A 12304-nucleotide genomic window follows, 5' to 3' on the forward strand; every position below is an offset into this window, starting at 1 on the left:
CGGGATAGGACACAGCCATCCTAGTAGTAGTGCATAGAGGTGGGAAAGGAGATAGTGATGCAACACAGACATGTACAGGTGACACTATTCTCTGAATTTATCACAGGAAATGGCAGACTCTTAGACCCACGGTAAGAAGGAGCTAAAGAAGCCCACGCAAACAAGACTCCTCATGGTTTGAAGACGAAAAAGCCCCACTCCAACAGTAAGAAAAGGCAACGACCAGAAGAGGTTCTTCTTCACTCTTCTGTCCCTCTTCCCAGCAGTGCTGGGCGTCCCATTTAGCTTCAGAACACACAGAAATAAAGACCAGACCAGCCACGGCCCCCGACTGTTTACTTCACATACCATTGCTCGACCTTCCGCTAGGGACAATTTAAAGCCAGCTGAAGTATCACGGAAAGAGAGAAGAGCACCACTCGCAGCCAGCCTAAACCAGAATACTGCTGAATGTAGCTACACCCGGTCCACAGTTACACCCTCGTCCAAATATCGGCTGGCTGGTTTTGCTGTTGTTTTTTTTGTGGAACGTTTTGCGTGTTTTTCAGCAGATTTCCGCACTCGTGCGGCCTTTCTACCTGACAGAAGACACGAGAGCAGCCACCCGTTGGCACTGCCTCCCAGCCCAAGCATCGTGTCCAAGGCATCACGGCCGCCTGCAGTTCCGTGACTGCTGACACGCCACAAGCTTCAGCTCCCTTCAGCTCACCCTGAGCTCCGTTTCCTATCCTTCTGCTCCCCTACCCTATGGCACGCTCCTTGCTGCCGCTCCTCACCAAGGAGGCCCAACTCTGTCTCCCTGGTGCGGACTCCCATGCTACAGCTGAAGAGTAGGAATAAACAGTTCACTATCTGCTTAATTCCTGCATGTACAGGACAGCTTGCAAACCCATTTGACTAGCAATCTCCTGCATGCATTTATTCGACCCCCAGGGCTGGCTCCTGCATAGAGGCAGCAAGAGATTACATTTAACTACCCACGCTCAGCTACTCATCCCAGGATTCGGGTATGAGCCCCCTGGGCCAGGAATTTATCCCTAAGTACCTTCTGGGAGAGGTTCGTAACCCTTAACAACACACCATAGCCTGAAAAACCGTTCTAGAGTATACAGGCTTGGTTGTTTGGGATTGGAGCCTTCTTTTAACAGATAAATCTGTCAGCAATAACCTCTAGGAGGTCACACCAAAGTTTCCCCAAATCTCAGATTTTGAAGCACAATCACTTCCCATTAAACATCTAAATACACGGTTCAACTCTAAAATCAGTACCAAAAATTACTGTAGAATATGTCTGCAAGGCTAAATGAAGAGGTAACAAGAAGCAGAAGCACTGGGCTCGCCAGTGCTTCAGGGATTTGCGAATGGTGCTGTACTGGTAGGCCCACCTGGCAAAGCTCTGTAACAGAGCCAGCTCTGGACATGGACGTTCCTGCCCTGATTTGGCTTCCATCGCTGTCCCAAATTAAGCACAAGAACTATTGCCATTATAGCTGTGTCTGTAACACCCCTATAATCCCTGCTGTAAGGGAGCCGTGAGGGTCTCTGACAGCAAAGATCGAGACTACTTTTCCATGCTAAAACCACTCAGCTACATTTGCAAAGCGTTTACCTCCAGATCATTCCTTACACCAGTACTAAGGTGTTTTGTAACAAGCCAGCACTGAGCACCAGGAAAACTCAACGAGATTAACGAAACTGCAGAAATAAAGGATCCTTCAGGCCAGGCATCAGCCGAGTACTTTTGTACACTACTCAGTGTTCATCCTGAAGCAGCGCAGGATGCTGCCTGCTCAGCCCCTCCGCGATGCTCAGCCATGTGCGTGAATTACCAAGGCAGAATAGGAGGAATCCTGTTCGGTGAGTAACCTGTGCCGTCAGCATATTCTTACATCAACAATCCCCAACTTACTGTCCTCTCCCAGTTCAGAAGAGCTTGAAAAAAGACAGAGTCCCATGCTTTCCAGATGACAGCCTCACTGTTGGCAGGAAGCACAGAGGCAGCAAGCTCTAGAAGTGTTTCAACAGCGATCGGTCTCTAAGAGTTTAAAAACTTCCACGAAATCGCTATGAGTTGTTTTTATTTATTTTTTTTTTTTAAAAAATGAGCTGTACCCTAATAACTTTCTCACTAAATTAAATCAGTTTTACACTTCCTTGAGCACCAGCTCACAGTAGATCTACAAATTAACTAGGTAACAGTTTTGAAAACCTTACTAGCACCTACTCTTATGTTTGACTTTGGCAGAAAAAACAGGTTTTGACTCAATTTTTTGTTCCATTAATCTACAGCCACATTCTTCATAGAAAGACTGCTGGAAAAACTCAACTTGCTGGAAACAGTAACTATAATTACTGACCCTCATCAGGTCAGCCAAAATTAAATTGCAAAGTAGATTTTTTGGCATTAAAGCTATAACTTCACAGTACCAAGAAAAGCAAGTCTGTGAGTAACAGAACGAACTAAGCCCAACATTTGTGAGATCTCACAAAATGAGATAGGAGCAGGGAGTTTACAGGAAAAAAACTGAACGTGTACCCTGACCACAAGTAACCTCTTTCTGGGTTTGTACCGCACAGCAAGGGCAAAACTACTTGGTTGTACATCTTTGCTGCATCAAGCATTTGTCAAATAGAGCACAACGCTCACAACACGGAATATAATTTTCTGAAATTTCATAGAAATGAACAAATTGCAAGCCACAGCTGTACAGCATGTTATCTCCCTACATCACAATAATCTTTTCTGCACAATTTTCAGGTTCACTTATTTGCTGTTATCTGGGATTCTGAGAAAAAAAATAAAAATTTTAGTGCCTGTATTTCCTGGGAAAACAGAAAATGTCATTGCAGATGTCCCATTAAGAAACTTGTGTGAAATTATACCTGCCTCTGTCAATTATGAAACTGGCAAATCTAGATTCTTTCCACTTATTACAGGCTTTAAAGCAAACACAGGGATGACATGTTCCTGAACTATGCACAGATATACTGTTGGTATGCCACGTTAACTTCGCTAGCATTAAGACAATTAGCTGGGCCTGGTACAAAATTGATCCATCTCTCACATTTGACTGGAGTTTTAAAAACATCCTAGAATTAATTCATAGGCTACGTGGATCTTTTACTTCTTTGTTTCTACTGCTACCCAGAAAAACAAGGCAATTATTTGCATAACTGGAACAAAACGTGATTCCATAACATAACTTTTGAACCTATAAGCAAGAACTTACAGGACTAAGACCAAAGTCATTTATTTCTTACAAACCATATACAGAAGAGGTGCAACAGCAAATCTTCAGCTTATCTGGTGTCATCTGTGACACTCAGCAAGAATATATTTTCTCCCCAAATAAGCCAGCTGTATTGCTGAAAACAGGGCTGTAAAGTTCCTCTGGAGCTCACTACCAGCGAAGATTTCCCAATATCAGTTAAATACAGAGAGTCGAGAAGAAATTTTTCCATTCTTAGAGTCACGATTAAAACCAGTCACAATAAAATAAAATAAACAGCTCTCACCAGAAAAAAAAAAGAAAGAAGTACAACAGTGATCAACAGATTTGGGGAAGGACGAACCAAACAAGCACAAAACCAGGGAGACTTCAGGCTTTTGGGCTGCACACTTAGCCTCTAGAAACTAGCTTCCAGACCTAGCCCCAGAAACAAATTTAATCAACAGAAAGACAGTTTTGCCTGAATTACTTACCTTTTCATGGCTGACAGTAGAAAAAATGCTTTCTCCAAAACTACATGCCATACCATGTCCAAACATTAATCTAAAATACAAGATGACATCTTTTTCAGATGAACTACCGTACCAGCGTGGACCTCAAGGCCCCTAACCTGCTTATTCTGCTCGTGTCTACAAGCAGTCCGTATCTGTTCTGCCAAACCAGCAAGGCCCAAACAAAAAACTTGCTCTCGTTGCAGTGGTCATCGCTCATCTGCATAACCAACTTTGAGCAGCAGGTGAGTGCAATTACTTGGTAGTTTTGAATTTTAGTCACACTCCTGACCAAAATACTAAAAATTCTTTAACAGATGCTTCACACCCAAAGGAATTTGAGGGAACAAAACCACCTCATCACATGCATGTAGGACTGACAGTCCTACTGACCACAACGCTAAAATCCTCTAAGCAGATGCTTCAGACCCCACGAAATTTGAGACAGCAACAGACCCAAACCATCTGCACAGGAGAACCAACACTGGTCAATCCAGACTCACGAGGCAAAGCAGTTTTCTCACTTCTGACAGCACAGCCATGTCAGCAGTTTTATAATGCTGAGATTCCCAGCTCCTCCTTTTACTTTCAGGAAAGAGAAACAGCAGATCAGGCCAAGCTGAAAGAATCCTTGTGTTTATTCAAATAAATTTTGCTAGAGTACTATTCAATGGACATAAAAATACCTGTGGGATATACACCGCCTTGTAGATGTAAGTAATGAACTTTCTAAAGTGTTAACTGAATCATGAGAACACCACAGAAGACCAAAACACATAAATTATTCTGAAATCATCATACTGGAAGACTAATTGCCAGATTATATTTATTACAACAATATGATATGTATATATATAGATATGTAACTATATATATATACACACAAATTTATTTTCCATCCCCAAGCCAGACAGAATCAGAAAGTCTACTTCTACCAATTTTAGCAATGCACACTATGTTAGATTTCCAAAGTAAATTCAGATTTTCTCCAAAAGCCTACTTCAAACATTCTCGAGATTACTAAAACATCAACAGAAACCAACAAGCGCAATGTTATCATCCCAGACGGTTTCTAGAACTGTAAGGCAGCTTTTACTCAAGACCGAAGCTCGCTGACAGCCAAGCCATGCCACGAACTAATAACGGCAGCAAGCACGAACAAGCAGACTTACCAGGCCAACACGTGCCCAGCAAGGAATACAAGAGCAGGTGAAATATTTCATATCACATCCCTGACACCCTTTCAAACCAAGAGGTACTTACTACCTTTGCATTCTCCAAGACAATATTAACAGTATTCTTAACCTAATAACCAGTGTAAATTATGATACATAATTTGTCTCACATCCATAAGAACCAGAGATCCTGCTGTCAAACTCCTTGCCTTACTAAATGCAGCATCCAGACCATAAGGACAGTAATTAGGAGGAACTTCAGCAGATATGCCACATACACTTTTAAAGACAGAGCTGACCTTATCCTTTAGTTTAAAATCCGTTTTACATCCAAATCTACCTAGAACTATTGCAATCAATATTAAGACCTTGGCTTGCAATTAACAAATAAATAAAAATAGAGCAAAAATCAGAGCAGCTCATGCTTGCTGCTGAAGCTCTAAGGAGCATCAAATGGCAGAATGGGTAGAAGTGACTGGTGAGAACTTGCAGGGACAGCCAAGGAGCCCTCGGCAGCAGAAACCTCACAGGCTGGATTCGAGACTTCCTTACACTGCAGGAGGCCGATGGGGCACCCGCTGCCGGCTCCAGCACCCGGGGGGGCCACAGCAGGGCTCAGCGACCCCTCACTGAGCAGCCCGGCGGGGGGAAGAGGGTGGCAGCCTCGGCATCACTCTCCTGCTCACAGCTTCATCACAGCCATCCTGCCTACACGGAGTAAATGGACCGGTTGAATAAAAAAAAAAATGGAGAAACTGTTTGGTGGCTTTAAAATAGACAAATACCTTCCCCTTCCGAGCAGTAAGCCCAATGAAAGAGAAGTGAGGGCTACCAAGTCAAAATGCAATAAGGCACAAAAGCTTTTAACTTCCCGAGCAAATTTTAAATGAAAAGTGTGTCTTGAAAAAATTGCCTTTTCTTACTACTTACGCAGCATATCTGAAGTAATTAAACCACACACCAATTTTAAAATGCTATTTGTGTATTTAATTGAATTCCTCTTCCTATCCAAGTGAGGCTTAACATGTTAAAAAGAAGCATGTAACTCAGCATTCCCCAACAGAGCAGCGAGAACTGAGGAACTAAGCGAACAGGACAGCAACCAGGCAGTGTAAGAGCTCACCCAAAGCTACCCGAGAAAGCCTCCACACCAGTTTGCGGCCTAATGCTTGGCCACTTTATCCATGTGCCGTTTCAAAAGAGCGAGAGACCTCTGACTGCACTACTGGAACAATTAAAATACTTCCTTCTCCACCGAGGCCAGTCAAATTTAAAAGCTCTCCAAAAACAAAGCTCAGCAACAGGGTACTTTTTCCATGAGCGAGCCAGTCCGTAAATCAAACTGCCTCACAGGCCCCGCAGCAAAACCAAGGCCCCGGGGGAGGCAGGGAGGGTACACAGATAGAAAAGCAGATAGGATTCAACACACCAAAAGTCAGAGGAGTCCTGGCGAGGGAGGTCTGGTGCTGAAGCTCTTTGCCAGAAGTAGGGGACTTGCAGGTCTGCCCTAATAAGCATTGTCGTCCCCAGCTAGCCAAGTTTCACAACGAAAATCACCTCAAACTGGCGCAAGCAGCCTCTGCGCCCTACATTTCTGCTGCTGAGGGACAAATGTTGTAGGAGATGATCCCCATCAGTTTTACTGTAGTCTCCATGAAGCCAATCTAATTCTTTCGGCCGCAGCCCTTGAGCTTCTCTCACCTGAAGGAGCCACACAAGAGGTGCCACGTGCCAGGCCCCGGCGTCCCTCACACGTAGGACTAACAGGCCGGCCTCCAACGCCAAGGCCCAAAGGATTTCAGCGGGGTGCCATGCCGACCACCAAATTACTACCAGAACTCACTCTGCTGAGCAGGAACAAAAACTGTCATCTGATTTAGCACCGCAGGAAACCTACTCTATATTGCTTCCAAGGTACTTACATTTTTTAAGCGACCTTTTAAATTCCACCTCTGTAGGTACACTTCTCATTTTCATCATGCGCTTTTCAGAAACAAACCTGTGAAGCACTTCCCAACACAGCACGAGCTTCCTCCCGTACGAAATCAGGGCTTGCAACACCCGGTCCTGCACTACAACAACATGCCAAGCGTGTTTCAGGCATCTTGGACAGATGAGAACGTGTGTTAGAGAAACTAACAAAGAAACCTTACGCCGTGCAAATTTACCTTTCCTCTTGGTGCAGCAGAGGAAGGAAGCAGGTTTGCTGCTTGATTCCTCAGCGACTCCTGCGGAGACCCAAGCCTCCACGTGAAAAGGCCGTTGGCTTGAGCACCTCGGGGGATAACACATCAGGGTATTACCTGACTATACGCTAACCAGGAACGCACCTCATCTGGCTGCGCACAGAAGATGCTCCAGCGCCCTCGAGAAGCGTTACTTATCCGGGCAGCCTCCACCTCCCCTCCTTGCCCCAGCCTTTCAGACAGGCTTTAAGCCTTTTGCAGCTGTCCAACGTGAAGGCTGAAGAACTCACCAACCACAGCTGTGCAGAAGTGCAGGCAAGGAAGAACAGGCTGCCACCTTATCCAGGACTAGTTACAGATCCAGGAGAGGTTCCTGACTGCGAATCTCTTTAACAAAACCTGGCTAAGGTCCCACGAGCAGATAAACCTGTAAAATTACTCTTTCTTCCTTCCAGATAATTCTTCAAAGGGTTTTCTACCATATAAACTAGTGCAGACTATGCAGAACTACATTGAGTTTTAGCCAACCTCGCTCACAGCCAAAAATATCAGCCGCCACCACCACTGCACACATTTTCTTACTGAGATTTTCAGAAGGTCTGCATAATCTTATAACCGTGAAGTTAGTGAGCCATTACATATTTCCTGAAACTAAACTGCACATTAGATGATTCACCAATTAGTGTATTCATGAAGCTTTAAAAAGCAATCAAAATTTCATTTTTGTTGAAAAATTTAAGAGAGATGTCCAGCTGTATGCACGGAGAGAGCATGTGGGCTTTTCTCCTTTATTTAACTTAACTAACAGCTACGTTAGCTGGTGAAAAATATTCAGTGTGTCAGAGTTAATTTATAGAGCTGACAAAGTATAAGGGCTCCAGAAGGTATAGCATACATTTGCTAAACTTTAAATACAATTTTTAAACTAGATATAGCTCAAAGATTAAAATAAGCTGCCCAACAGCTAAACCACAGAAAAACACATCGTTTCGGGGCACTTTGTATTTAACGGAGCAGCTGCATCTTGGTGCCAAGCACAGGTTAGCAGCGTCAGGGAAGTGGATAAATCCTTGGGATCCCAATGCCATCGATGTAAACCTTTTCCCGACCGAGGCAGGCCCCTCGAGGAGCTCGCAGGCACCTCCACATGGCACAGGGCAGGGCTGCACGGAGGAGAGGCGCAGCACACCGAGATAGCGCTCAGCCCGACCCGGCACCGTGGCCTTGATGCAGCCTCGGGGCATAAATACCACAGCATAAATGCTAAGTGCTAATTTCCCCTTCAGGCTGAAGGCACTAGGGAGCTCTTGGGGAAACAGAGGCAAGTAAGAGAACTATTTTGACAGCTACTCGAGAATTATTTCGCTATCCAGCCTGTTCCAGGAATCACTATTTTAGGAGTTCATGGTCAACCCCCAGCATCTGAAGTTCTTTCTCTCGTTCAGGTCGGACATGTACATTTCAGAAAAGAAAAAGGTACCCCTTTGAGTTTTTAGGTTTGTTTTTGCTATCTGTAGCAATAAATGAAACCACCACTTTAACTAAACCTTAAAAATTATGTACCTGCTGTATGGAAGTTGCATGGAGTCATCTGAATCTTGTCTTTACTAAAAACCAAGCTATTTAGCAACATGCTGTCACAGGAGGAGGTGGTTTACAACTAGTAACAAAAATCATCACTGTCCTTTGATGAGACTAAAATACATCCCTTGCCTAGCTTTAAACACTGTGAATGAGGCCAGAAAAATGCACATCATACCACCTTGGATTATTAGTCCACCAGGGAAACGTGAACTGCCACATCAAATGTGATGAACAGCCACCTATCCAGAACCTTGTCACAGAGTGACAGGTTTCACATGTTGCAAAGAAGATTTTTTTTAAATTTGTAACTGAACACAGTTGATTCCTAATCTCTTCCATCTGCTCTCTCTTTCTTAGATGTACCTGCCATCATTACCAGGGTAATAGAAGAGAAACTCTAGATATTCCCCCAAGGACTAAACCAGCCATTTTTCCAGTGCTCTCATACGTATGAAGTCATGTCAAGCTACAGCTACTGCATGCTACCAGCTGTCTGAATTTACTAGTTCACTCTACTAATTGCTAATGCAATTCTGAAACTGGGGTAGACACGAGACATTTAGGCAAACTGGAAAATCAGAACAGATCTCAGCAGCTCAGTCCATCAGGTCTCAAACTCATTCTGTTTTCTCTTTTTTTACAGTTTGCTTCAGACTGACTCAGAATACATCCTAAAAGTCTATTTAATTCATTCTGCCGTAGTTATTAATGTACAAAAACAGCAGAGAGAATCAAATCTGTCCTTACGTAGACCCCACTGCTAAGGCTATTGCTTTAACATCAAGTCCATCTGAGCATCCCAGCTTGCAGGTTAATAACCGAACAAATTAGCAGCTATTAACTTGGAGACTTGCCTCCTTTCAGTAGTTCGCTGTGGCTACTTACCTCCTGCCAGTATCTCATGACCACAACCTCCAAAGTCTGCATCTGATAAGGTAACAGGGTTATACCCAGGCCGAGCGCAGCCTAACAGCTTCAGCAGGAGGCCTCACACGGCACAAACCTGGGCGATGTGAGACGATGTGAACCAGCCTCCAGATTCCTCCGGATGCAACACACTTTAAGAACCGGCCCTGATGCTGTCCGTGCACACAGAGGCCCACACGAGGCAGGAGCTCAGCAGCAGAGTCAGGAGAGCCGAGAGAGCAGTGACGCGGCCCCAAACTCCCCTCCCGAAGTGGGCTTGGGAAGGGACATCCCATCCTGCTCGGTGGCTCGCTGCACTCAAAGCTTCTGGCACACGAACTGCAGCCTCGGCGATGCAAAAACACGCTTTGCGGGGAGGAATGGGACTAAAAAGACTCTTTGGTAAGAGTGATCTTGGAGCAGCATCCCTAGCTGAAGCTAACCAGGTTTACATGAAAGGAAGGTAGGAATCACACCCTCGTTCTGTAATTCCTTAATAAAAACAAAAGCACTTCTAGGAAGCCACATTACGACACAGATTCTCTAAACAAGTCCACACTAAAGGGTCCAGCAACTGAACAATCTCCTTCCGGCACTGGGCCCTACCTCATAGGATATTAATAAGATTATAAAGAAAAAAAGCACCCTGACATGCAATTGCTCGCCTCTAAGAGGCTGAAGTTTAAACAAAATAACCACACAAAAGGTTTTATGATTAAAAACTCTTATCTAAAACAGAACAGTCAGATGTATTCAAAGCACGTGAAGTATTTGGATAGCCATGATAATGCAGCATGCAGCCTCCTGCACAACAGTTTAAAGCCACAAGGAAACTCTCAGGATTTTCACTCTCATCTTGACATCCAACACACATGCTTAGCTCACTGCCTTCTGGAGGAGACAGATCAATTACTACGAGAGCCAGTCTTTTTCTGTGCAAATTCAGTTTTAAATAAGGTTACATAAACGCAACATCGGGTAGCGCTTTCCATTCATGTCATCCCCCTGCAAACAGCTCACTTGGACTACATCTACCCTAAAAACACTTTCTTGTAGGAATATACCACAGCACCATCAACGAAAATAATCCTGGAGTTGTTGCAATTTATGTGGGAAAAGCTGTTCGTTTACCAAAGTAAAGGGAGCAACACAGGCCACAATGGGATGAGTTTTGGTGGAAAAGCACTGTATTTTTCATCACAGGGCTGGCATGGCATAACCAGGGGTGGTACCCCACATGCAGGGAGAGTGGTGCCCCATGGGACGATCTGGCTGTGCACACACTGCCTAACACCACCGGTTACAATCGCAGCAAAATCTCATAAAACTTCAGTGGGCTTTAGAAGAGATGAAAAAAAGAAAGAGAAGCATTCCGAACGTGTTCAGGGAAGGGGAGCGTAACTCCTGCATGCTGCCCACCCACATGCATGCCCTGACCAGGTGCCAGGCCAGGTGGCCGTGATTCCTTGCAAGCACCGAGCCATGGGGCTGACACCAGCACCACCACCAGCACCACCACCACCAGCACCACCACCACCACCAGCACCACCACCACCACCAGCACCACCACCACCACCAGCACCACCACCACCACCAGCACCACCACCACCACCAGCACCACCACCACCACCAGCACCACCACCACCACCAGCACCACCACCACCACCAGCACCACCACCACCACCAGCACCACCACCACCACCAGCACCACCACCACCACCAGCACCACCACCACCACCAGCACCACCACCACCACCAGCACCACCACCACCACCAGCACCACCACCACCACCACCACCACCACCACCACCACCACCACCACCACCACCACCACCACCACCACCACCACCACCACCACCACCACCGGGCCGTCCCCTCACAGCACCGCCCCGAGCTGTGCCCCCAGCCGGTTCCCAGCCGCGGCAGCTCCCCGGGGCGGCCACCCCGGCCCTGCCCGGACCTGCGGCGGCGAGGAGCGGCCGCCGATGCCGCCCCGTTCCCGGTCCCGGTCCCGGTCCCGTCCCCACGCACCCACCGCCGTGCCGGGGCAGCGGCCCCTCAGCGCCGTCCCGGCGGCCCCCCGGGCCCCTCCGGCCGCCGCAGCGCCGCCGCCATGTCCCGCCGCCGCCTGCCGCTGGGCGCGCGCCGTGCGCTCCGCCGGGCCCCCTCCCGGCCCCCCCCCCGCCGAATGGAAAATAGCTCCCCCGGCCCCGCAGCGGGCAGAGCGGGAGCGACGCCTCGGCAGCCAATCGGGGACGGGTTGGCTCGCGGCGCGGCCAATGGGAGCGGCGGGCCGGGCGGGGCGGGGCGTCGCGCGGCCTATCCGGGAGCAGCGCCCGGGCTGACCCGCTAGGATGGCTGCGACGGGCCTCCGCCGCCGACCATCTTGGAGTCGGGCGCGATGCCCAGTCTGGGAAGGGGCTCGCCGGCGGCCATTTTGGGTTCGGGCGAGGGGCGCGGGGCGGGGCCGCGTCACGTGGCGGGGCAGCAGGCGGAAGCGGCGCTCGAGGAGCCTCAGCCGGACTCGGCCGGACGCGGCTGGGCTCGGGCGGCTTCGGGCGGCTTCGGCCGCGCTCGGCCCCGTTCGGCCCGGCTCGGGCGGGTCCGCCGTGAGGGCGCTGTGGCACATTAAAGGCTGTTGGAGCCGTGTTGTTGTCGTTGTCGTACAGGGGCTGTGCCCTGTGCAGAACGCTTCTCCCTCCTTTCCCTCGCTTCTTCCCTGTAGTGGGGAG

The 12304-nt window shown here is 47.6% G+C and overlaps 1 protein-coding gene across 5 annotated transcripts in view; it reads right to left on the reverse strand.

The window, feature by feature from the left end:
* The window catches only part of SOCS5 (suppressor of cytokine signaling 5), a 34890-nt gene extending 22950 nt beyond the window's left edge, over window positions 1-11940 (reverse strand). The window contains exon 1 of one of the 5 annotated variants that reach the window (XM_083830381.1): window positions 11919-11940. The gene's annotated coding sequence lies outside the window, so the exon portion shown is untranslated. Of the gene's footprint in view, window positions 1-11603; window positions 11892-11918 lie in introns of those variants that run through there. The other 4 variants (XM_083830384.1, XM_083830383.1, XM_083830382.1 and 1 more) reach the window with 4 other exon arrangements.
* Between the last annotated feature and the right edge of the window lie 364 nt (window positions 11941-12304).

This window comes from Anser anser, assembly GCF_964211835.1.
Source record: "Anser anser genome assembly, chromosome: 3".
Lineage (NCBI taxonomy): Eukaryota > Metazoa > Chordata > Aves > Anseriformes > Anatidae > Anser > Anser anser.